Source organism: Pleurodeles waltl, chromosome 1_2 (assembly GCF_031143425.1).
Source record: "Pleurodeles waltl isolate 20211129_DDA chromosome 1_2, aPleWal1.hap1.20221129, whole genome shotgun sequence".
Taxonomy (NCBI): Eukaryota; Metazoa; Chordata; class Amphibia; order Caudata; family Salamandridae; genus Pleurodeles; species Pleurodeles waltl.
The window spans coordinates 1,287,680,094-1,287,706,015 of NC_090437.1; the positions used below are offsets into that span (position 1 = coordinate 1,287,680,094).

Sequence of the window (25,922 nt, forward strand, 5' to 3'; positions counted from 1 at the left end):
AGCTGTTATTCACAAAGTATTTATGTGTATTCCAAAATTGTATTTGAGGTATTTTTGTGGAAAATGATGTCCCATCCTTCTATCTCATACTCCTTCATTGGCTCTCGTGGCTTGACTGCATTTTAAATTTTGAGTTTATTTTGGGCATGTTAGATAGCTTCAATGGCACCAATGTTCCTGGAATAAGTACCTTTGTTGAGAGAACAGCGCCATGGGAGGCTATGTAAGTGCTCTTTTTTGAGGGCACACAGTTGGGGCTCTGTACTTTGAGTTCTTGAAGTGATAGCCGCGACTTCTTATAAGACTTTAATACTCTTCAGGTTGCCATTTAGCATTGTGCTGTGGTACAGTGTTTGTACAGCAGCAAAGCCTTTAAGGCTGCTGTCAACTATATCTGAACTATTATTGGTTTTGCATTGCTGCTTACTTCATTACTTTTTAGACAAACTACTGGATCCCAGCAGAGATGCTAAATCTGTAAGTGTTTTGCTACTGTTAACATGTATTGCACAGTTTGGCTACTCAGTAAGTAAGTCTCCTGTTCTGCTTTGCATGACCGCTTCAGGATGAGATTGATCGACCTGCCGTTTGCATCCTGTCCATGCCCAATGTCACAGGTTTGCCTTAAGGTTACTATTGCATAGTTGAGCTGCTGTCAGTTCAAATGTGAAACAGGCTGAGTCTTAAAGACCATTAACTTTGCATAGAGAAGCAACTCCCTTTCCATTATCAATGTAAATAATACAGAACACCACCACATGAGCAGTTGGAAATGCAGAATAAAATGTAATATTTGATAACTAACAAAATTTTCTATTGATATTATCTTATATAATTGAACAGAGAAATGTGTGCTGTGTCAAATCAGCAGGTTAAAATAACTTAGACGATAGATAGAACCACACAGCACAAATTCATACCCATCCTTCAGCTAGAAGAGTGGACATGCTAAATCCAGCTGGCATGGGTTTAAAAAAACTGTTTTCCATACAAATGGTGACTTGCCCTTCAGAGGGGTTAACTACACAACTGATGGAACCTGATGAAAGCATCCCTGCCTACCTTCCCATGTTACATAAAATGGAGCAACTGAGCTTAGTAACACAACCCAGTTAAAGAACTGATGGAAAAGTACGACTTGGACTTGTGCAAAATCAGCATGAAATTGTTAAAAATAGTTGATAAATTACTTCTCTAATTGAGCAGTATTAGCCAAATCAGCTTATCTCTACAATAGTCATGCTCAACTTTTACAGTACAAGCCATAACAGCTTACCTCTTTCAAAAGGCCATGCTTGAGGTGTTCGACATTGTAGTGTCCTTTGGCCATGGCGTTACATGGTGCAATTAGCATCCGGGGTTTAGCGTAAACTCCATCTTCAGAACCAGTACCCTTTTCTAGCCCAGTATTATAGGAAAGTGCCACTGTTGGCATGGTTACCCCGCCCACTTTTTGCCTTATGTTGATGCCAGCTTTGATTGAAAGTGTACTGGGATCCTGCTAACCAGGCTCCAGCACCAGTGTTCTTTACCAAAATCTGTACCTTTGTTTCTACAGTTGGCGCACCCATGGCACACAGTCAAGTCCCTTGTAAAAGGTACCCATGGCACCAAGGGCACTGTGGCCAGGGAAGGTCCCCAAGGGCTGTAGATGTATTATACCAACCTGGGGGGGACCCCTCACCAAGCACATATACACTGCCTTTGCAGCTTGTATGTGCTGGTGGGGAGAAAAAGGCAAAGTCGACATTACCTCCCGTCCCTCCCTCGCCTTCCTTTGACCAATGAGGCTTCCTGCCTCCCCCTAGACCCTCCCTTCCCCTTTTAACCCCCCCCCCTCCTGTTTTTTCTGTCTAGCCCACGCTAGACTTACCTTTCGCTTTTCCCTCCACGGCGGGGCCTGGGGGTCATCGTTCCTGCACTCATCGAGGCGTGGGGCGCCTCGGGTGTGCTCTGGCCGGTTGCGTCTCTGCAAGCAGACGGGGCTGCTTGGCAGACACGTCCTGAGAGTCGGCTGACGAGGTCAGTCGGCTCTTTACGGCTGGGGCATCTGTTTCCGGTTCCTCGGCCCGCGGAGCCGCGCGGAGGTGCCGGTGGGCATTTTTTGGTGTCGGAGATGGTAGGACGGGCGTTCTTCTCGCAATTTAACTAAATTCCTTAATTCAGGATGTATTTTTATTGGATAATTGCTTTTTTTGGAGGTGGACCTGTGCCTAGTATATTTAGAGGTTGGGTTCAGGGGGATGGTAGTTATATTTGAAAGGTTCCTACAAAAAGGCGCAGGATTGTTTCTTCCTACTCCTCCTCAGGGGAGGAGGGTACTACTGCCATTTCTACGCCTGGGGGTCGCCAGGTTCCGGGTAGTTCTTCTGCACCACTCATGTCAAGAGAGGAAGTACAGAACATGAGAGGTGGCTGTTTCTAGGGCTGTCCAGGCAGGGATGGCCAGGCCTAGTTGGGCTAAAGTTGCCTGTCCTCCTGCGACTGCAGAGAGATCCTCTTCAGATGAGGAGGAGGGATGCTCCATCTACTTCCTCTGGGGGGAAATATGTCTCCAGGGAAGAGATGTGGGAGGTGATGTCACGTGCGGGACAATTTTGGTTTTCCAGTGTTTCAGCCTGCGGGATCTGACTCACACTTGTTCCCTCAGTATCAGACGCCTTCTAAGTTTGCCATGCCTTTTCAGGGACCTGTGAAGGATATGGTGTTTTGGGAATGGAAGGATGTGGATAAAGCTCAAGTTCCACGATTCCTTCAGAAACTTTATTTACTGGAAGGGGAGGATGTGTTACCTCCCTCTGTTGGTCTGGATTCCATTTTGGCAACCCTGATTGGCAAGACGGCAGTCAATCCGGAGGATTGTGTGCCTACTGATGCCACGGACCGTAAGGTGGATTCTGGTCTCAAGAGGGCTTTTGCGCCAGAAAATCTGGCGCTGTGAGCAGGTATATATTCTGCTTATGCGGCCCAGTCGTTGCTGTACAGGAAGGTGCGGAGTGCTCCGAACTTCTATCGGTTATGGAGCAGCAGGCCAGGTTGCTGGCGGACGTATCATCGGATGTGGTTCGTACTTCGGCTCTGGCATCTGGGGCTTTGATTGGGGCCCGTAGGTCCCTCTGGTTAAGATCGTGGAAGGCGGATCCTGGGGAGAAGTCTGCTCTCCTGAGACTGCCTTTTGAAGGACGTAGTTTGTTTGGTGATCAGTTGCCTTCCATGCTTTCCAAGGCATTTAAGGAGAGGAAGCATGCTTTGCCTTATAAAGGTGGCTCTGCTTCTGGCAAAGGGTGGAAGAAGCATTCCCGTTCTTCTCCCAAGATGGATGCAAAATCTTTTTCTTTCAGGAAACGTCGTTTTCAGCCCCATTTTTCCCCTAAGAAGTCTGCTCCTTCGAACCGGGGTGGGTTCAAGAAGGGGTCCTGACAATCACTGTGGGCCTGGCATAGGGCAGGTTGGGGGAAGGCTGAGGCACTTTCTTTCTGTTTGGCAGGAGAGTGTCAGCGATCATTGGGTGTTGGACATTGTGGCCAATGGTTACGTCATAGACTTCGATGTGGTGCCTCCAGATTCCGGGATGCGTCCCACTCTTCTGCCTGCGGTCGGGGCACGGAGAGAGGCGTTGTTGAACGGGGTCCGAGACTTACTTCTCAAAGGGGCCATTTCCCGCGTTCCTCTAGAAGAAAGGGGTCAGGGCACTTATTCGGTCTTGTTTCTAGTTCAGAAGGTGTCAGGGGGTTTTCGGCTTGTCCTCAATCTGAAAGGAGTGAATGCGTGGATCAAGACGCTGCATTTTCGCATGCTGTCAATTCAGACTATTTTTCCGATGGTCAGTCAGGGGGATTTTCTGGCATCGCTGGATCTGCAGGATGCATACCTACACGTGCCAGTGGCAAAGGCTTCTCAGCGGTTCCTACGGTTTGCAGTAGGCATGGAACATTATCAGTTTTGTGTGATGCCTTTCTGCCTCAAGTCATCTCTCCGGATTTTCACCAAGGTGCTGGCCCCTCTAGTGGCTATCCTACATTCTGAAGGGGTGTTAATCATCCTTATCTGGACGATATCCTAATCTATGCACCCTCACAGGTCCAGTTGCGGAGGCATATGGCCCGGGTACTGGTGGTCCTGCAAAACCACAGGTTTTTGATCAACTGGGGGAAGTCAGATTTGGTCCCTTCCCAAGATCTGGTTTTTCTAGGGGCTTGGTTTCTGACTCATCAAGGTTTGGTGACTGTGTCGGAAAAGAGGTTAGGGGTGCTCCAGTCCCTGGTGAGGACTATCGTGTCGCAGTCTGCCCTCTGAGCGCTTCTATGGTTACGTCTGCAGGGACATTTGGTGTCAGTGATTTTTCTTGTTCCTTGGGCGCGATTCCATCTTCTTTGCTTGATGAACTGGTTCCTAAGGAGGTGGGCTCCAGGGTCGGTTTCTCTGCTGTCTTCAAGTAGGGGTGTCTTTGTCTCCTCTAATCCCAGTTGTGATAACGACGGATGCCGGCCTCTCCGGTTGGGGTGCTTGGATGGGGTCGGCGCAGATTCAGGGATTTTGGTCTCCGTTAGAGGCCAATCGGTCGTCAAATTGGCGCGAATTGAAGGCAGTGTTGTTGGCTCTGATTCATTTCCAGGTATCCCTGAAAGGTGTTGCGGTTCTGATTCGGACAGACAACTTAGTCACCAAGGCTTATGTAAACCGGCAGGGGGGGGGGACCAGGTAGAGGGCTTTGTTCAGTCTGGCAAGAAAACTTTTTGTGTGGGCTCAGGATTGGGTTCCTTCTCTCCGGGCTACCTACATTCGGGGGGTGGTCAATGTTCGGGCGGATCTGCTAAGCAGGGTGATTCCTTCCTCACAACTTTTGTCCCTCCGAAGGTCGCTGTTTCTTCATCTTGTTCGCCTCTGGGGTCTTCCGGTGATAGATGTGTTTGCATCCCCAGAGAATACGAAACTCAGTCGCTTCTGCTCCCGGTTTCGTTGTCCTCAGGCTTGGGAGGTGGACGGGATGTCGTGTCCTTGGCCTCGGGTCTTTTGTACGCTTTCCTGCCATTTCAGCTGCTCTGGGCTTTTCTGTTGAGAGTTAGGCATTTGGGAGCCAGGGTTATCGTGATTGCGCCCCATTGGCCGAGGGCGAATTGGTTTCCATTGCTGCAGTTGATGGCTTTGGGTCGGATGTGGCCTCTTCCTCTTTGTCTGTCTCCCCTGGAGTTTCCTTGCCTCTCGAAGGGGTCATTGAGGAGGTTGCACTTGACGGCCTGGAAGTTTAACGACGGGGTTTGGCGGGTATAGGGGTGCCAGTAACTTTGAGTTCTACGTTACTGGCTTCAAGGCGGCGTTCCACTTTGATTTCTTATGGTAGACAGTGGAAAGTTTTTTTCTTCTTGGTGCTTCCGGCATAAATTGGATCCTACATGCACTTCTATTTTTGATGTGATGCAATTTTTACAGGATGGTGCACAATTGGGTTTGTCGGTGGCTTCTCTGCGGGTGCAGTGGGCGGCTATTCAGGCATTTAGGGGTCCTTGGCGTAATCTGTCGGATGAGGGTCATTTGATGCCTAGATTTTTTCAGGGTGGTCTTAACCTGTTTCCTCGACCAGTACGTTCTTTTCCTTCCTGGGATCTTTCCTTAGTTTTGGATGCATTGACTGCTGCCCCTTTTGAACCGCTGGGGGATTGTGACTTGCGTCATCTTTCTTTGAAGATGTTCTTTTTGGTGGCCATTACTTCGGCCCGCCGTTTAGGGGAATTGGGGGCCTTGGCCTGTTCTTTTCCTTTTTGTAAGGTTTTTCCGGATCGGGTGGTGCTTGTTCCGGTTCCTTCTTTTATTCCAAAAGTTAATTCTTCTTTTCATGCTCGCCAGGAGGTCATACTTCCTTCATTTTGTCCGAATCCTTCCTTGGATGAGGAGGTTTGGTTACATTCTTTGGATGTGCGCAGGGCATTGTTAGAGTATCTGCGTGTGGTGGCTCCTTTCCGTAAAGGGGATTCTCTTTTTGTGAATTTTGGTCCGGCCCGGAAGGGTGAGAAGCCTTCCACGGCTTCGTTGAGTCGGTGGGTGCGCGCCTTGATTCTGTTGGCATATTCATTGAAGGAGGTGGTTCCTCCCCAGGGGATTCAGGGCCGTTCTACCAGGGGTATGGCGGCTACAGTGGCTGAGCTTCAGGGTGCTTCAGTGGTGGAAATTTGCAGGGCCGCCACTTGGGCCTCGCCTTCTACATTTGTTCGGCATTATAGGCTGGCGGACTTGGGTAGTTTGGAGTCGGTTTTGGGTCACCGAGTCTTATCCTCTATGATGTAATAGGGGGGTAGGGTCTCGATGGTCTTTGTGGATTGTAGGAAGTTGGCTCTGTATGTACTATTTCAAAGTAAGAAATAGCATGCACAGAGTCCAAGGGTTCCCCTTAGATGTAAGATAGTGGCAAAAAGAGATAATTCCAATGCTCTTTTGTGTGGTCGAGCAGTAGGCTTATCAGAGGGTAGTGTTAAGCATTTGTTGTACACACACAGGCAATAAATGAGGAGCACACACTCAAAGACAATTCCAGGCCAATCCGAGGTGGGGGAAGATGCGTCGTAGAGTCTTCAAGGTGATGAAGCTTGTTCGTGCTAATTTGTCCACTTGGGCATTCATAGTTAACTTGGAGTCCATTGTGATTCCAAGGTTTTTAACTTACTTGGATAATGGAGGCGGTGGTCCGAGATCGTCAGGCCAGGTGCGCAGTGGGTCATAATTTTTCCAGTCACCACATATGAGTATTTCTGTTACTCCAGTATTGGAACTTTCATAGATTCACATGCTTGAATCATTCCCCGTCGTCGAGATGGGAGTCCCAGTATAATTTTTCATAAGTAATGTTAAAACATATTGAAGAGAAAAAGGCCCTAGGCCTCTTCAATTTGATAGTCTATCAGAGTCATTTTGTGAAAAGGACCAAACTTGATCCTCCGCCAATCAGGCGACAGCACCCTTCAGAAGCTCCTGAGAGAAGCTCTAGCACCTCAGATTTTCTACGGCACGTCGTGCTAGGGAGTCTCCTCAGAGCTCTGCTCTGTTTTCACACCTTTATTCAGCTCTTTTTCTCTCAGAGAAACTCAATTATTTTGATTTGTCAGCTATTTTTCAACTATGTCTGACAAGGAAAAGAAAAGTCTCTTTAGAGACTGCAAGACTTGTGGGAAGAAAAGACTTCATTCTGAAGATCCTCACCAAGACTGCATTTACTGCCTCTATCCAGATCATTCAGCCAAGGACTGTAAGATTTGCCGTACTTTTTCTTCTAAAACTTTAAAGGATAGAGAAGGCAGATTACTAATATGGCTGCAGAAACTGAAGCATAGGAAGGATCCAGTTTCTGATTCTGAGAGTGAGGAATCATCCACTTCCAAGAGCTCAACTAAAAGAGCAAGATCACGCTCTAGATCTCCCTCACAAACCTCAAGGAAAGCCCTCAAAAAGACTGCTTCAGGGTCTTATAAGGGTCGCAGCCCATCTTCTTCCCCAACTAGACTCTCGAGTAAAGAGGGGAAAAAACATTCTTCCAGTTCTGAGAGGCACAGGAAATCCTCATCTGTTCCACCATCTGTGCCTTTCAAAAAGCCATCTTCTGTGACTGGAAAAAAGGCCTCGTCGACGGATTCCCCGTCGACGGCACCGTCGGTGGGCGCATTGCCGACGACTCCAACTACTTTAGGTCTTCCGTCGTCCACGGCTCCGTCGGCGACATCGTCGATGAGTACACCACCGTCGACGAGAACTACAACGAAGACTTCAGCGTCGACGACCGTCTACACCTCGTCATCGTCGACGGCGCTGATGTCAGTATCAGCTTTACTGTCGACGGTAGACTCGTCGGCGAAGCTTGCGGCTATTAAAATAACAGTGCGTCCAATATCGACGGCACCGTCTGCGACAAAGTCAGTTTACACGTCGTCGACGACACCGTCGACGAGGGAAAAATACCAAAAAAGAACAGAAACATTAACTCCAACCCACACTTCACCTAGTAAGGTATCCTCCCTGGGACCAGTACATCTTTTGGAGGGAGATGATGATTCAGACGAAGATGGGCCTTTTGGTACGGCCCACAGCCCCTCTGAATTGAATGTAAAATATCAGGAAGAGGAGGAATATGAGGAAGCTTATGATCCCCAGGCTTCCTTGGAGCATCAGCAGTAGTAACAGGGAACGTATATCCCTTCCGACCTGCTTACTGGCCTTAGAGCCATGTTGGTGGATTATAACAGAAGGTTTCCTCCACAAGGAGAACAGCCTCATCCATCGCCCATTTCTGGTCCTTCTACTCCGCATCAAAGACCGACGACTTTGCATCTCACAGATGTGGCTACCCCAGACATGACAATTCCCCAGGACACTGACATTTCAGATGGAGATCAAGAAGGAGAGCTCATAGATGCTCACTCAGAGTGGGATGAGTATATTATTCCTGCTCCATCTTCTCCTTCTCATTCGAAGGTGGAGTCCCCACCTGAAGACATTGGAGGTTTTCACAATCTCTTAGAGAGGGCAGCCAAGCGCTTTGCATTACCGCTACCTACGAAGCAAACAGATTGTTTCCTTTATGATTTTAAAGAGCCCTTCCAGAAGTCTGTGCGTTCCATCCCAATGGTGAGCTACTTGTGGGAAGAAGGCCTTAAAGTCATGAATAATCCAGCAACAGTCACAGCAGTTTTACCACATCTGGATAAAAAATACAAAGCTCCCGATGATGCCCCAACATGCTTGACAGGCCATCCTCCTCCAGATTCCGTAGTAGCTCAAGCGGCTCAAAGAAGATCAAAGAATCCTTCGGCTCCAATTTCTGCGCCCCCAGATAAGGAGGGTAGAAGGCTAGACAACATAGGAAAAAGATTTTCTTCCATGGCCAGCTTAGTGCTTAGAGCTTCCAACTCCTTGGCTATTTTGTCTCGATATGACAGACTGCTTTGGGCAGATATTGCACCTTTCATTAGTCAACTGCCGGAAGACGTAAAATCAGAGGCAAATAAGACTGTGCAAGAGGGTCAACGCGCGTCTGCAGAGCTTATAGACTGCGCAATGGACATAGCGACCACTGCTTTCAGACAGCTTGCAGGCTCTGCTGTATTAAGAAGACAGGGCTGGCTCAAAGCCACCTCATTTCGTCCAGAAGTCCAGAATAAGATCCTAGACTTACCCTTTGATGGCCAAGCGTTATTTGGGAAACATGTGGACGAAGCCCTACAGTCAATTAAAATGGACACGGACACTGCAAGGTCACTAGGGACCCTGCAATATCGGAAATCGTCCTTTCGCCCTAGGGGGCGCGGCCAGCCCTCTTACAGAGGAGGGTATCAACAACAGAGATACTCTTCCTATCCGTCATCTTCACAACAATTTCGGCCATACTATTCCCAAAGACAACCGACTCAACCAGCCTATAATAGACCGGCAGGCCGTGGACGCTCAACCCGCCCTGCTAAGGATGCAGCTCGTAGAACCTGATGTCTTCGAGGCGCCGGCTACGCCCAGTCTTCCTCCTGTCACCCTGGGCGGAAGAATTTCCTTATTTCTCAGTCAATGGCAAACCATTACATCAGACAAGTGGGTCCTACAATTAGTGGAACGGGGCCATACTTTGGAATTTGTCCAGAAACCTCCCCCCAACCCTCCCCGCAGGACTCCTTCAAGATACCTTCAACAACTCAAAGAAGAGGTCTACAAGCTCCTTCTCAAGGGAGCTATAGAGAAGGTGCCGCGGATTCAAAGAGGAACAGGATTTTATTTCAGGTTCTTCATAATTCGAAAAAAGTGGAAGGATTGGAGACCGATCCTCGATTTAAGGCAACTAAATGTATACCTAAAGAAGCAATCCTTTCGAATGATCAGCCTGCAAGACGTCCTTCTGCGTCTCAATCAAAGAGATTTTATGTCATCGCTAGACCTCAAGGACGCATACTTCCACATACCAAATCCACCCTGCCCACAGAAAGTATCTGAGATTTACCGTAGCCGGGAGCCATTATCAATATTGTGTCCTTCCCTTCGGGCTCAAATCAGCCCCAAGAATATTTACCAAATGCCTAGCACCAGTGGCAGCCTTTCTCAGGAGAAGAAAGCACCAGGTCTTTCCATACTTAGACGACTGGTTAATAAAGGCAAAGACTTACACAGGAGCACACAAGTCAACAAGAAAGTGCATTTCCTTGCTGACCAATCTCGGATTCACGATCAATTGGGAGAAGTCCAACCCTCTACCAGGCCGCAGTATTACTTTTCTGGGAGCAAAACTGAACACGGAATCCGGCATCGCATGTCCCACCTTAGAGAGACAACAAAGGTTACTAACCCTAGGGAGTTTCATACAAAGAAGACGAAACGTTACAGTCCGTCTCTTCAAATCACTATTGGGCATGATGTCTTCATGCATACCTCTGATCCCTCTGTGTCGGCTAAAGATGCGCCCCTTGCAGGAGCAGCTAAACCGTCAATGGCTTCAAGTATCAGGAACTTTCGAAGACCAGATACAAATTACTCCGATAATGATCAAAACTCTCAAGTGGTGGTCTCAAAAGCATCATCTCTCAATCGGTCTCTCGTTTCCTCAACAGCCAGCCCCGTGGACCATCACAACAGATGCCTCACTGGAAGGCTGGGGCGCAGTATTACAGGACCTGAAAATAAGTGGCAGATGGTCAACTCATCTGGCATCAAGGCATATCAATTGGCTAGAACTCAGGGCAGTGCACCTTGCTTTACAAGCGTTTCTCCCAAGAATCCATGCATCGCGAGTGGTGATAAGAACGGACAACACCACTACGATGCACTATCTCAACAAACAAGGAGGTACAAGATCTCTCACCCTCTCCAGGGAAGCCCAAGCGATCTGGAACTGGGCCTCGCAGCAAGGCGTCACACTGTCGGCGGTGCACTTGCCGGGAATAAACTACAAAGCAGCAGATGCACTCAGCAGACAGAAATTGGAATGCCACGAGTGGGAATTAGACCAGACGGTACTCACCCAGATTTTTTCCCAGTGGGGAACACCAACAGTGGATCTGTTTGCGAAGAAGGACATCGCCAAATGCCAGTTCTTCACAAGTTGGCATCACCTAAAGGGATCTTGGGGGAATGCGTTTTCGATAGTCTGGTCAGACATCTTTGCTTACGCCTTTCCTCCCATTCCGTTGATCCCAAGGGTCCTCACGAAGATGAAAACAGAACCGTGCACTCTCATACTGATAGCCCCGTATTGGCCGCGCCAACATTGGTTCACAGAGCTCCTCATTCTCTCAGTCAAACCTCATATTCCGCTGGAGCCGTCACCTCATTTACTAACAATGAACAACGGCCAAGTTCGGCACCCCGATCCACACTCAATGCGGTTAGCGGCATGGCTCCTCACCACAGAGAATTTGCGCATTTAAATATCCCGCAGGACTGCAGAGATATTTTGTCACAGGCCAGAGCGGATAGCACTAACAAGGCATATCAGTGTAAATGGAGGAGATTCTGTGCCTGGTGTCATCAACGTCAAATTGACCCTTTTCTTTCACTACCAGAAGAGATTTTGCCGTATCTCTTAGAGTTAGCTCGATCTGGCCTAGCACACTCGTCCATTAAAGTTCATGTAGCAGCCATGGCTGCATACAGACGTTCAGAGGACACACCCTCGCTCTTCTCTTCTCGGCTGATTAAGAGATTTCTAAAGGGGCTGTTCAGGGTTTACCCTCCTTTCAGACCTCCACCTCCTTTGTGGAACCTGAACATTGTTTTGGCACAACTGATGAAGCATCCTTTTGAACCGATCCACCGTGCTTCCCTCAAACATTTATCGTGGAAGGTTGCCTTATTGATAGCTCTTACATCAGCTAGGCGGGTCAGTGAGGTACAAGCGCTCTCCATCCAAGAGCCATTCCTACAGTTTAAACAAGATAGACTACTAATGCGCACTAACCCGCATTTTATTCCAAAGGTTCCGTCAGACTTTCACATTAACGAACCTTTGGTCTTCAAGTCTTTTTTCCCTCATCCATCTACTCCAGCAGAGAGGGCATTACACTCTCTAGACGTGAAAAGATGCGTTCAATTTTATTTGGACAGGACAAAAGCTTTTTGACGCTCTAATCAGCTATTTGTGGCGTACAGTGCCCCTAGGAAGGGGTACCCGCTGTCCAAGCAGAGTATTTCAAGATGGATCGCCTCTGCTATTCGCTTCTGCCATCAGGTAGCGGGCAAACCTTTGCAGTCATCTGTGCATGCTCACTCGACGAGAAAAGTCTCATCGTCAGCGGCACTGTTTGCCGGAGTGCCGCTACAAGACATATGTAGGGCAGCAACATGGAAGAGCTGTCATACCTTTACTAAGCACTATTGCTTGGAGTCCCTCTCGCACGGAGAGGTAGCAGTGGGCCAAGCGGTTCTCAGGAATCTCTTCAGTTGAAGGTGAGCCATTTCTCCTACATTCCTCCATCCTAGAAACGGTATGCACATTAAAAAAAAAAAAAGAAAAAAAAAAAAGAAATGTATCTAAAGATAATAGAACACTATCATAATCCCATAGTAAGCGGGTTATCAGATATTGCTCAGCTTACATTACTGTCTTATGTTTTAATACTGGTTTGTTATTTAAATTTCAGCATGTATCTTCACAGGAATATACCTATTTATATTAGAGATTAAAACATACTGTTATTTATGTATATATACGTGTGTATAGATAGATGTGTATATACAGGGAGTGCAGAATTATTAGGCAAGTTGTATTTTTGAGGATTAATTTTATTATTGAACAACAACCATGTTCTCAATGAACCCAAAAAACTCATTAATATCAAAGCTGAATATTTTTGGAAGTAGTTTTTAGTTTGTTTTTAGTTTTAGCTATGTTAGGGGGATATCTGTGTGTGCAGGTGACTATTACTGTGCATAATTATTAGGCAACTTAACAAAAAAATATATATACCCATTTCAATTATTTATTATTACCAGTGAAACCAATATAACATCTCAACATTCACAAATATACATTTCTGACATTCAAAAACAAAACAAAAACAAATCAGTGACCAATATAGCCACCTTTCTTTGCAAGGACACTCAAAAGCCTGCCATCCATGGATTCGGTCAGTGTTTTGATCTGTTCACCATCAACATTGCGTGCAGCAGCAACCACAGCCTCCCAGACACTGTTCAGAGAGGTGTACTGTTTTCCCTCCTTGTAAATCTCACATTTGATGATGGACCACAGGTTCTCAATGGGGTTCAGATCAGGTGAACAAGGAGGCCATGTCATTAGATTTCCTTCTTTTATACCCTTTCTTGCCAGCCACGCTGTGGAGTACTTGGACGCGTGTGATGGAGCATTGTCTTGCATGAAAATCATGTTTTTCTTGAAGGATGCAGACTTCTTCCTGTACCACTGCTTGAAGAAGGTGTCTTCCAGGAACTGGCAGTAGGACTGGGAGTTGAGCTTGACTCCATCCTCAACCCGAAAAGGCCCCACAAGCTCATCTTTGATGATACCAGCCCAAACCAGTACTCCACCTCCACCTTGCTGGCGTCTGAGTCGGACTGGAGCTCTCTGCCCTTTACCAATCCAGCCACGGGCCCATCCATCTGGCCCATCAAGACTCACTCTCATTTCATCAGTCCATAAAACCTTAGAAAAATCAGTCTTGAGATATTTCTTGGCCCAGTCTTGACGTTTCAGCTTGTGTGTCTTGTTCAGTGGTGGTCGTCTTTCAGCCTTTCTTACCTTGGCCATGTCTCTGAGTATTGCACACCTTGTGCTTTTGGGCACTCCAGTGATGTTGCAGCTCTGAAATATGGCCAAACTGGTGGCAAGTGGCATCGTGGCAGCTGCACGCTTGACTTTTCTCAGTTCATGGGCAGTTATTTTGCGCCTTGGTTTTTCCACACGCTTCTTGCAACCCTGTTGACTATTTTGAATGAAACGCTTGATTGTTCGATGATCACGCTTCAGAAGCTTTGCAATTTTAAGAGTGCTGCATCCCTCTGCAAGATATCTCACTATTTTTGACTTTTCTGAGCCTGTCAAGTCCTTCTTTTGACCCATTTTGCCAAAGGAAAGGAAGTTGCCTAATAATTATGCACACCTGATATAGGGTGTTGATGTCATTAGACCACACCCCTTCTCATTACAGAGATGCACATCACCTAATATGCTTAATTGGTAGTAGGCTTTCGAGCCTATACAGCTTGGAGTAAGACAACATGCATAAAGAGGATGATGTGGTCAAAATACTCATTTGCCTAATAATTCTGCACTCCCTGTATGTATATCTATATATAGATATATATGTAGGGACATATGTCAGTAGACTCATATACTTCATCACTTTATACATGATGATGATAAGGTTTTGTGGTCTAAGATAACCTGTTTATTAAAAGGGTTGTCATTTTACAATGTGCATACTTATTGCTTTCTACTCTGATTCAAGCATGTGAATCTATGAAAGTTCCAATACTGGAGTAAGAAAATAAGTTACTTACCTGTAACTGTAGTTCTCCAGTATTGGAATCTTTCATAGATTCACATGCGACCCACCCACCTCCCCGGAGAAGCTCACTTCACCTCTTTCTTTCTAGTAGTACATATACTTATTGTAATATACGCACTTGTGCGTGGAAAATCTGAGGTGCTAGAGCTTCTCTCAGGAGGTTCTGAAGGGTGCTGTCGCCTGATTGGTGGAGGATCAAGTTTGGTCCTTTTCACAAAATGACTCTGATAGACTATCAAATTGAAGAGGCCTAGGGCCTTTTTCTCTTCAATATGTTTTAACATTACTTATGAAAATTTATACCGGGACTCCCATCTCGACGACGGGGAATGATTCAAGCATGTGAATCTATGAAAGATTCCAATACTGGAGAACTACAGTTACAGGTAAGTAACTTATTTTCTTTTGGAGTATTTAGTTTGAGATGGCTCCAGGTCATCCACCGATCAACGGCTCTGAGGCAACTGAAGATTTCTGTTTTTTCAATGTTTTTGGGGCATTCTAATTTCAGTATTTGTGTGTCATCTGCATAGTTGCAGCATGTGAGATTAAAATGATTGATCAGTTCTGGTAATGATATCATGTAGATGTTGAAAAGCAAAGATGAGATGATTGATCCTTGGGGGACCCCTGATTTTGTGAGTTAGGGTTTGGACGAGAAGGGGGGGCGAATAGATGGTATTAGATCTTTTTTGAAGATAGGATGTAATTCAGTCAAGAGCAGTCCCTACTATGCCGGCTTCGTGGAGTCTTTGAATTAGGGTGTCAAGGTCAACCGTATCAAAGGCAGCCGAGAGGTCCAAGAGAAGTAGTGCAGCAACTCCATTGAGGTCGACTGTGTTTTTAAGATCATCCCATATTGCTATGAGTGCCGATTCAGTGCCTCTTCCTGGGCGGAATCCAGTTTGGAAGTCTGAAAGTATAGAATTGTCTTCAATAAATTGTGACATCTGGGCGAATGCTGCTCTTAGTATCAGTTTGCCCAGAAAAGGTCCATTTGTGATTGGTCTGTAGTTGTTGGGGGTCCTGCAGGTCTAGGTTTGTTTTCTTAAATAACGTTCGTATGTATGCCTTTTTCAGGTCTACAGGAAAAGTTTCTGTAGTTAGAGTTGTTGATGATTCTTCTTACAGGTGTGGCAGCAGAAGTAGATAAAAGAAAGTTCTTGAAGATTTGTGGTGGACAAGGGACAGAAGGGCAACTGGAAGGCCTGCGTGCTTTGACCAAATCCATAAATTCACCTTGGGATATTTGTTGGAAGGACTGTAGAGGCTGGGTTGGTTTATTCTTAGAGGGTATTTTAGGAAAGGGGTTGGTGCTGATGGTTTTCTTCTGTTTTAAATAGGAGTTCAATGTGTCTGCCTTGGTTGTGTGATGAGTTGCAAGTTTGTTTGTGAAATCTTGAGTAGTGGGATGACTTCCTTCCATGCATGTAGGTTTTTGAAATTCATTGAGAATTTTATAAAATTCTTTGGTTGTAGATTTAGCATTTTGAATTCTGTCTGAGTAGTACCTTTTTTGATTGATGATTTGTATATTCTGTTAAGTTTGTGTAGCTGCAGTTTGTCTTGACTGTTGTTTGTTTTGAGCCAGGTCTGCTGCAACTTTGATTTGTTGCTTTATCTTTTTAAGTTCTGTTTCTCCAAGGTGTTGGTTTTCTTTTGTTGTGTTTTGTTTTTCTGAGTGGTATTAGGATATCAAAAGCTTCATGTAGCCACTCATAAAGTTTTGGAACAGACTTAATTGTATCTAGATCTGTGTTGGCTGTTATTTGTGTTTCCAAGTCATCAAATTTGAGTTTGCTCCATGGTCGATAGGTGCATGTATGTAAGTAGTTGTGTGGGGTGTGTTGATTTGTGGAGTTTTATGTTGGAAAGTTATCAAATGGTGGTCTGACCATGTGGTTGGCGTGATGCTATGAACGGTAAATAGTTCAGGCTTAGCAAAAATGACATGTAGTATGTGTCCAGCGATGTGTGTGGGATTGTGTACAATCTGATGTTGGTTCAATGCGACTAGGCCAGTGGTGATAGCTTTTGGATGGGGCATACTGGGTTTGTCAAACCAAATGTTTAGGTCCCCAAGGATGCATAAGTTGAAGTATAGTGTAATAAGGTTTGAGACTGTATCTAGAAAAGCATCTGGGAATGTTGAGTTGTTAGGTGGAGGTCTGTAAGGAAGGAAAAAGTTACAGGAGGAAGTTGGAGTAGGGTGGCATCTGGTGAGGAGGGCTTCACAACCTTGTATGGAAATGTTGTCTGTTTTACTGATGTTTATTGCCTGTTTGAATATAATAGCTAGTCCACCTCCTTTCTTGCCTATACAGTTTTGTGTGATGGTTTGATAGCCCAGAGGAAGGGCTTCGTGCAACACTGGGGCCATCTCATCTCCCAACCATGATTCTGTTATGAATAGTAAGTCAGGTTGTGTGTCTGTGAGCAGGTCGTAGATGTGGTGCTTGGTTTTTGAGAGTGATCGAGCATTTATGAGCTGGCAGTTTAGAAAAGCTGTGTTAGTGTTATGTTTAGGAGAAGGGTAAGCAGTATAATTTGAGCTTGAAGCAGGTGTGCTGTTGTGATAACTGTGTGAGGCTCACAATAGTTTTGTTTTTTAATATAGTGTTCCTCTTCCAGCAGGTTAAGGAGGCATTTTGTTGGGTCTGTGTATTTGGGTGGTGGACTTGGTGGCTGAGAGAGTCATGAAGAGTGTACTGTTTTTTGTAGGGTAGTCTTATGTAATAGACAAGGGGATGCCAGGTTAAGAGTGGCATGTTGTTTATTTTGTTTGCGTCTATTTAGTGTGGACGGAGTATGGGTTAGAGGTGGTGGAGGAGCATGTGGATCATGATGTAAGGCTCTAAATTGTGCAATGGAGGAGAGGCGAGTGAATGAAAGTTGCTGGGTTGGGGTGCTTGTGGTAGGTGTTTGTGAAGAGTGAGAAAGTAGGGGTAAAGATAGGAGGGGACTTGTATTCTGTGTGTAGTCCTGAGGGTGGAAGTGGGTGTGACGATAAGTATAATGAAAGTTAGTGTTGATTTGATGTGCTGATGTGTGTGGTCTGTATTGTTTTTGTGGAATAGTGAGAGGGGATATTGATGTAGTTGTTTTTGGTGAGGGATTTGTATGTGAATTAGTGCTGGTGAGTGGAATTAGTGTGTTACAGGGGGTGTTGATGTGTTTTGGAGATGAATATATGAGGTGTGTAAGAGGGGATGGATGTGTGTCTGGGGAGTTTGTGTTAATTGTGATGACTGGAAGAGGTAATATGTGTGGAGGAGTGGAGTGTGAGATTGTGTGTAATTGGTGAAGCGAGGGGGAAAGGTGTTTGTAGATGGTGTGTTGGAAGGCTGGGTTTGGGCATTGTTATGATGAAAGGTGGTCTGTGTGCAGCAAACAGAGGATAGGGTTGTTGGTTTGTATGAACAGGGAGTGTGTATCTGGAAGGCTGGAAGAAATGTATAGTGTGGCTTTGTGTTGTGTGGATGATGGCAGGTTGTGTTAGTGGGAGTGGATAGAGTAGTGTTTGTTGTGAGAATGCAGGTGTTTGACTGTTGTAGTTGTGGGAGGATATGTGTATAGGTGTTGTATAATGGGTATTGTGTTGGATGATGGGACATTGCAATCTGTCTGCAGTCAGTTTGTGATGCATGAGTTGGATGTCTTTGCAGATAATGTGTTTGCATGTTGATGGCTTTGTAGAGAGTGAAATCATTTCTGGTCAATTGAGAATTGGGCAGCATTTCTGGCCCTAGGCCCTAGTCCCTACCTGTCCCTAACGGGCCCAAACAGGCAACTGCCCTTGTCCTCTACGCCCGGGCTGAAAACGCCCTGAGTCCTAGGCTTAAATAGCCCTACTGGCCAAAAGAAACCAAGCCCTAACTGTAGGAAGTTGGCTCTGTATGCACTATTTCAAAGTAAGGAATAGTATGCACAGAGTCCAAGGGTTCCCCTTAGAGGTAAGATAGTGGCAAAAAGAGATAATACTAATGCTCTATTTTGTGGTAGTGTGGTCGAGCAGTAGGCTTATCAAAGGAGTAGTGTTAAGCATTTGTTGTACATACACACAGGCAATAAATGAGGAACACACACTCAGAGACAAATCCAACCAATAGGTTTTGTTATAGAAAAATAGATTTTCTTAGTTTATTTTAAGAACCACAGGTTCAAATTCTACATGTAATATCTCATTTGAAAGGTATTGCAGGTAAGTATTTTAGGAACTTTGAATAATTACAGTAGCATATATACTTTTTACATAAAACACAATAAGCTGTTTTAAAAGTGGACACTTAGTGCAATTTTCACAGTTCCTGGGGGAGGTAAAGTATTGTTAGGTTTCACAGGTAAGTAAGTCACTTACAGGTTTCAGTTTTTGGTCCAAGGTAGCCCACCGTTGGGGGTTCAGAGCAACCCCAAAGTTACCACACCAGCAGCTCAGGGCCGGTCAGGTGCAGAGGTCAAAGAGGTGCCCAAAACACATAGGCTTCAATGGAGAGAAGGGGGTGCCCCGGTTCCGGTCTGCTTGCAGGTAAGTACCCGCGTCTTCGGAGGGCAGACCAGGGGGGTTTTGTAGGGCACCAGGGGGGGGGGGACACAAGTCAGCACAAAAAGTACCCCCTCAGCAGCTCGGGGGCGGCCGGGTGCAGTGTGCAAACACGCGTCGTGTTTTCAATGGTTTTCAATGGGAGACCAAGGGGTCTCTTCAGCGGTGCAGGCAGGCAAGGGGGGGGCTCCTCGGGGTAGCCACCACCTGGGCAAGGGAGAGGGCCTCCTGGGGGTCACTCCTGCACAGAAGTTCCGTTCCTTCAGGTGCTGGGGGCTGCGGGTGCAGGGTCTTTTCCAGCCATCGGGACTTTAGGTTCAGGCAGTCGCGGTCAGGGGGAGCCTGGGGATTCCCTCTGCAGGCATCGCTGTGGGGGCTCAGGGGGGACAACTTTGGTTACTCACGGTCTCGGAGTCGCCGGAGGGTCCTCCCTGAGGTGTTGGTTCTCCACCAGTCGAGTCGGGGTCGCCGGGTGCAGTGTTGCAAGTCTCACGCTTCTTGCGGGGAGTTGCAGGGGTCTTTAAATCTGCTCCTTCGAAACAAAGTTGCAGTCTTTTGGAGCAGGGCCGCTGTCCTCGGGAGTTCCTTGTTTTTCTTGAAGCAGGGCAGTCCTCTGAGGATTCAGAGGTCGCTGGTCCTTTGGAAAGCGTCGCTGGAGCAGGTTTCTTTGGAAGGCAGGAGACAGGCTGGTAGGACTGGGGCCAAAGCAGTTGGTGTCTTCTGTTCTTCCTCTGCAGGTGTTTTTCAGCTCAGCAGTCTTCTTCTTCTTGTAGGTTTCAGGAATCTAAATTCTTAGGTTCAGGGAAGCCCTTAAATACTAAATTTAAGGGCGTGTTTAGGTCTGGGGGGTTAGTAGCCAATGGCTACTAGCCCTGAGGGTGGGTACACCCTCTTTGTGCCTCCTCCCAAGGGGAGGGGGTCACATTCCTATCCCTATTGGGGGAATCCTCCTTCTACAAGATGGAGGATTTCTAAAAGTCAGAGTCACCTCAGCTCAGGACACCTTAGGGGCTGTCCTGACTGGCCAGTGACTCCTCCTCCTTGTTTTTCTCATTATCTCTCCTGGACTTGCCGCCAAAAGTGGGGGCTGGGTCCAGGAGGCGGGCATCTCCACTAGCTGGAGTGCCCTGGGGCATTGTAACACGAAGCTTGAGCCTTTGAAGCTCACTGCTAGGTGTTACAGTTCCTGCAGGGGGGAGGTGTGAAGCACCTCCACCCAGAGCAGGCTTTGTTTCTGTCCTCAGAGAGCACAAAGGCTCTCACCGCATGGGGTCAGAAACTCGTCTCTCAGCAGCAGGCTGGCACAGACCAGTCAGTCCTGCACTGAACAATTGGGTAAATTACAGGGGGTATCTCTAAGATGCCCTCTGTGTGCATTTTTTAATAAATCCAACACTGGCATCAGTGTGGGTTTATTATTCTGAGAAGTTTGATACTAAACTTCCCAGTATTCAGTGTAGCCATTATGGAGCTGTGGAGTTCGTTTTTGACAGACTCCCAGACCATATTCTCTTATGGCTACCCTGCACTTACAATGTCTTAGGTTTTGCTTAGACAGTGTAGGGGCATAGTGCTCATGCACATATGCCCTCACCTGTGGTATAGTGCACCCTGCCTTAGGGCTGTAAGGCCTGCTAGAGGGGTGACTTACCTATGCCACAGGCAGTGTGAGGTTGGCATGGCACCCTGAGGGGAGTGCCATGTCGACTTACTCGTTTTGTCCTCACCAGCACACACAAGCTGGCAAGCAGTGTGTCTGTGCTGAGTGAGGGGTCCCTAGGGTGGCATATGACATGCTGCAGCCCTTAGAGACCTCCCTGGCATCAGGGCCCTTGGTACCAGGGGTACCAGTTACAAGGGACTTACCTGGATGCCAGGGTTGTGCCAATTGTGGAGACAATGGTACATTTTAGGTGAAAGAACACTGGTGCTGGGGCCTGGTTAGCAGGGTCCCAGCACACTTCTCAGTCAAGTCAGCATCAGTATCAGGCAAAAAGTGTGGGGTAACTGCAACAGGGAGCCATTTCTTTACACTAACCCTAACCAATCAGATTTGTAACCCTGATTCTAGCAACTAATGGGAGATCCAGCCCTAATAACAATTCATATCCCTAATCTTGACAACCAATCACAGCACCAGCCCTAGAACCAGCAACCAATCAGAATCTCAGCCCTATCCACCAATCACAGCCCCAGCCCCTAAACCAATGGAAAGACCAGCCCCCACAACCTATCACAACGACATATGCAACAACCAATAGGAACTTATATAAGGGACAGGTTAACTGAAGTCCAGTCCCTGTGGGCAGGGAGGAGGCAGCTGCTTCTCTATTCAGAATCTCTTTGGATACAGACAGGCTGAATCCACACTTCCAAGCTAGCAGAGTCTACTTTCCAGGTAAGGGGGGGATTGTTTAAAACAAACACTGAAATACTGCTTGTCGCACACTCTGAAATGTGGCTTTGTTTAAGGCAAAAAACAGAGGACACAGACAGTTTCTAAACACAATTTAAATCACAGAAACAGATTAAGCAGTCTCCTAAACACACTCTGCAAGATGTATGTAGCCTTTTTACTTAGAAAGGCGAGGGGGGGGGGGGGGTTTGAAGTCTTGTGCCACAAACTAGAAAGGAAATTCACACAGTCATGGCAAAAAAAACAACTTTAAAAGGCCAAGATGCCTGAAACACAGAGAGTCTACAGCGAAACAGGCACGGGCAGCTGAAAAAAACACTTTTAAACAAATAATACTATTTCCCAGAAAAGTCTGGGGCTCCTTACCTAGGTCTTTTAGCAATCCTTGAACACTGGACTGTATTAGGACAGAAGAAGAAGAACCTGTTCCTCTCATTGTTTCTGAGGTCATACCTGTCGGAAAGAGTTTCCCCCTCCTCCTTGTCTACAGCCATACTCGCTTCAGGGATCACCACATTCGTACTTGGACCAGTGCTTTCCATACACCCCTACATATAACAAGGGTTCATCCCATCCTCATGCTGTGGACAGCCTCTGGGATGAATGTTCTATTGACTCAGTGGGGATCCAGATTTAGATAATGTACCTATAAAGGCTTCTATACCACACCTGTACCCCCTCGGTGATACTATCACAGGAAAATACAGTGTCCAGCCGCCTATCATAAGGTAGATGTGCATGTCCTGCCTGAAGAGGAAGATTTCCTTTCTGGAACCCTCTCTAACTCAAAGTGCTCTCTTCAGTCCTTTCTATTCTAAAGGGGGTGCTCAAAACAGCCCCTGTTGTATATGCTGAAAGCTGTTAAGACCAGCGTGGTTACACCCAGAGTAGAAAAGACCTCTCCACTTGACCCCATATACATTAGGGGTCGTGCACAGCTCTGATTAACTTGTGGTACACTAAGCCCATAAGTGAACCTCTGCATAAGTCACAGGCCACAGGTGATGCCCCACCACCTGAAAAAGAAGTTAAGCACATTGACGCTGCAGGCAAGAGTAGCAATCGAGGTAGCCACACACTGGTGTGCTACTAATTCTGTAGCCCTCATTGCATGCAATGACAAGGCTCAGCAGGGTGAGACGGAAGAGCTCATTTAACATTTCCTCAAACAATTAGGGAAGAAGAGGGGAGGAAATTGTAGTAAAAGGGAAGACCACTGCCCTATTACGGCATTTTCATACTTTTTGTAAAGAGAAGCTACTTAGTTATAAAACTTAAATAATGTTTTGTTGGTAGCTTACCTTTGTTTCTTTTGTTGGTTAAATCCCTTACCATTATGCAATTTAATGATTTATGCTCCTGACGCTCTTTTTAACAACTCTTGCGCCCTTCACCACATGCCACCACCTTCCCCTCCCTCTCCCCTAGTGGACCAATTTGCAGAAGGTATTTTGCCCTGGTTCCTAGGATTATTGGACTTAACCCATTATTTATATAATTCATCTCACTAACCTGTCATTCAATGGGGTATCTCCTGCTTCCAGCGTGTCCTTTCGGAAACAGCAGTACAGGGGAAGAAGCAACACAACTTCTCCTGATTAGCCTCAATGATGGCAGAGGCAGCACCAGGCCTTAGGCCTATCACCATCAGGGGGCATAGAATGTACACACTGGGCTCATTAAGGAGCAACAACTTCACTCTGACGTGCCCTGCATTCCTCATCACTTATCTTACACCAACCCCCTTCTTAAAAACAAAACAAAAAACACACATTCACACATCATGGGGAGGCTGCAAGCTTTCCTTCCACGCTGCGATTAAATCACCTCAGACAGATTGGTTCTCATGATAATCAACAACGGTTATTACCTAGAAATATTCTTAACCCCACTAAGCGTCCCAGCCCGTTCCTCACCCAAAGCCACGGACAGCGCCACTGTCTTCATAGAGCGTTTCAGACCTTCTTCCTCACAAGGCCCATAGAACTACTACCTTCTCAACATCACGTCACCAGGGATTTCTGTCTCTGCTTCCGCATCCCCAAGGAGGACAGCTCACTGAGGCGAATCCTTGACCTTAGGTCCCCTCAACAAGTGCATCCTCTCAGGACATTTTCATTAAAATCTTACAAGATGTTATTCCACAGCTGCAGCAAGGTGACTGCAAGATTGCTCTAGATCTGAAGGATACCTAATTCCACATACCCATATCCAACTGTGGGCAACACTAACTGATCAAGCTGCTGCCCTTCAGAATTACCACAGCTCAAGAGCCTTTACAAAAGCTTAGCAGTAGTAGCCACCCTCCTCAAAAGGGGGGCATACGTCTTCCTGTATCTAGCTGATTGGCTGATCAAAAGTATGAACAGACAGCAGTACCTAGCTCACATTCAAGCTGTTATCTATCTACATATGATAAAGACTTCTAGCTGCATATTCCTTGCCTTAGAATAATCCCCAGCTGTCAGACCAAATGCAGATGTGCTGGTAGGTGGCATTGTCCGGCTCTCCGTTGGATTTTCTTCACCAGAAGTGTTGTACATGGTACCTATAAAGGTGCCACCCCAGTGTATTGAAGTTAATACTTTTCTTTCCACACCTGTCAGCTCAGATCTGGAGAGAGCTACCCGCATTCACTTTTTTCTTCACCTTTTTTTGAAGTCTTGTCTGAGATTCCATCTCCTGATGTGGTTACCAATGTCCACTAAAAAAATGAAAGGGCTGTAAACCATGTGGTGCCTGTCAAAGGCAGATATCTGTGAAAGACCCTTATCTGGTTTGCCTTTTTGTCCTTGGAGTTGGAACATAACACCAATACCTGGAAGGACTCCTGTGCCTTGAACCTGAAGACGCTGCAGGAATGTTTCCTGAAACTCCTAGCCAATCGACATCAGATGACCCCGTGACGTTCACAATCCTGGGCCGCAGAAGGTCCTTGAGCTGCTTGTGGAACTGCTCCTCACAATCTCTGTTGCTCTCCATGTTTGTGGGTAAGTCCTGCAAGAAAAAGAAGTGGGAGCGCACTTCAACTTCCCTGCAGCGCTTCAAGTCTTTGGAATAGGCATGGGAGCGTCAGAACTGTAGGCCACACTCTTGCGTTGTCTGTATTCCGGAGCGACCTCCACCCACATTAAGGAATTTTACAAGGCAGTGCATCTCATATTTGGGCGGCCCGACCCCTTTGGAGCGCCTTTGGATCCCACAGGTTCTGCAGGTGCCCCTGCTGGATTTCCACTGGCAGGTCTGCCCTCTGAGTATTCGGGCCCCTGATTTCCAGTGCTCGATCTGGAGCCATGCTGCGACCTTCCTTGGCACCCGCTCCAGTGCAGTTGCTCCCGGCACCCCCAACACCTCACAGTGGTGCAGAACTCATCATACCTGACTCTGAGCTGGATAGGTGTTGTCCGACACCAACTCTAGCACTGACTGGTAGCATGCCCTCCCGATTGGGGACAGTGCCTTTTTCTTTTGACAGGCACGGAGAGAGAGAGATGATTGGGAGGCATCTCGAGTAACCTTTTGGTTACCAGCATCACCTATATGGACATGAGGACAACTGGTATAAGGAATTGGCAGATGCCAGTTTTCTTGGACACCTCACTAGATGTTGGCTTGGTCTTGCCTCCTACTGTGAATATAGAGGAGTGTGCTTCTTTTGGCAGGTCCTGTCTGCCCTAGACCCTGGAGACTGGATGCTTTATGTAGATGTCCACATCCCTGGCCTGCCTGCCCACAGGTGTTACCTGTGGGTCACGGTGGGCCAATAGCTCTCTGCTGTTCTCCCCTTTGGCCTCACCGGTGCCCATTGGGTGTTCATAGAAGTCATGACAATGGTGGCAGCAGATTTGTGGAGGTCCGAGGTTCTAGTCTTTCCCTTCCTCGATGGTAAGCTGTTAAAGGAGGAGTCACCCCAGTCAGTCATCTCCCATCTCCAGACTGTCTGACTCCTGCATTCACTGGGGGTCACTATCAACTTGACAAAGTCATACTTTACTCTGTTTCAGATGCTCCATAGCATTGGGGCTGTTCTGGACACAGTGCAGTTTTGGGCCTAACCTCCAGAGCGAGTGCAGGATATTCAGGCTGTGATACCAATGTTTCGGCCTCTATCCTGGATTTTGGTGACACTGAGACTGTTGGGCCTCATGGCCTCTTGCATCTTTCTAGTGCACTTGCCTGTTGGCATATGAGGGCTCTGCAGGGCGACCTGAAGTGCTCTTGGGTGCAACATCAGGGAATCTCTCAGAACTGCTTCAGACCTTGGAGGGAACTGCAAAGGACCTGCAGTAGTAGCTGAGGAATTGCTACCATAATTGGGTCAGCGGCTGACCCCTGTCCTTTCCCCCAAGCAGAGCAGACTGTAGTGATAAATGTGTCACTCCTGGGCTGGGGTGGCAATCTGGGAGAGGTGGATATCAGAGGACTCTGGTCTCTGACAGAGTCCAGGCTTCACATCATCCTGTTGCCGTGCCAGGCGATC

The 25,922-nt window shown here is 46.8% G+C and overlaps 1 protein-coding gene across 2 annotated transcripts in view; it reads left to right on the plus strand.

Annotated features, from left to right (window-relative positions):
• Window positions 1-25,922, plus strand: part of ATRN (attractin) — a 670,776-nt gene that overhangs the window by 411,393 nt on the left and 233,461 nt on the right. The gene's annotated exons all lie outside the window — the stretch shown is intronic.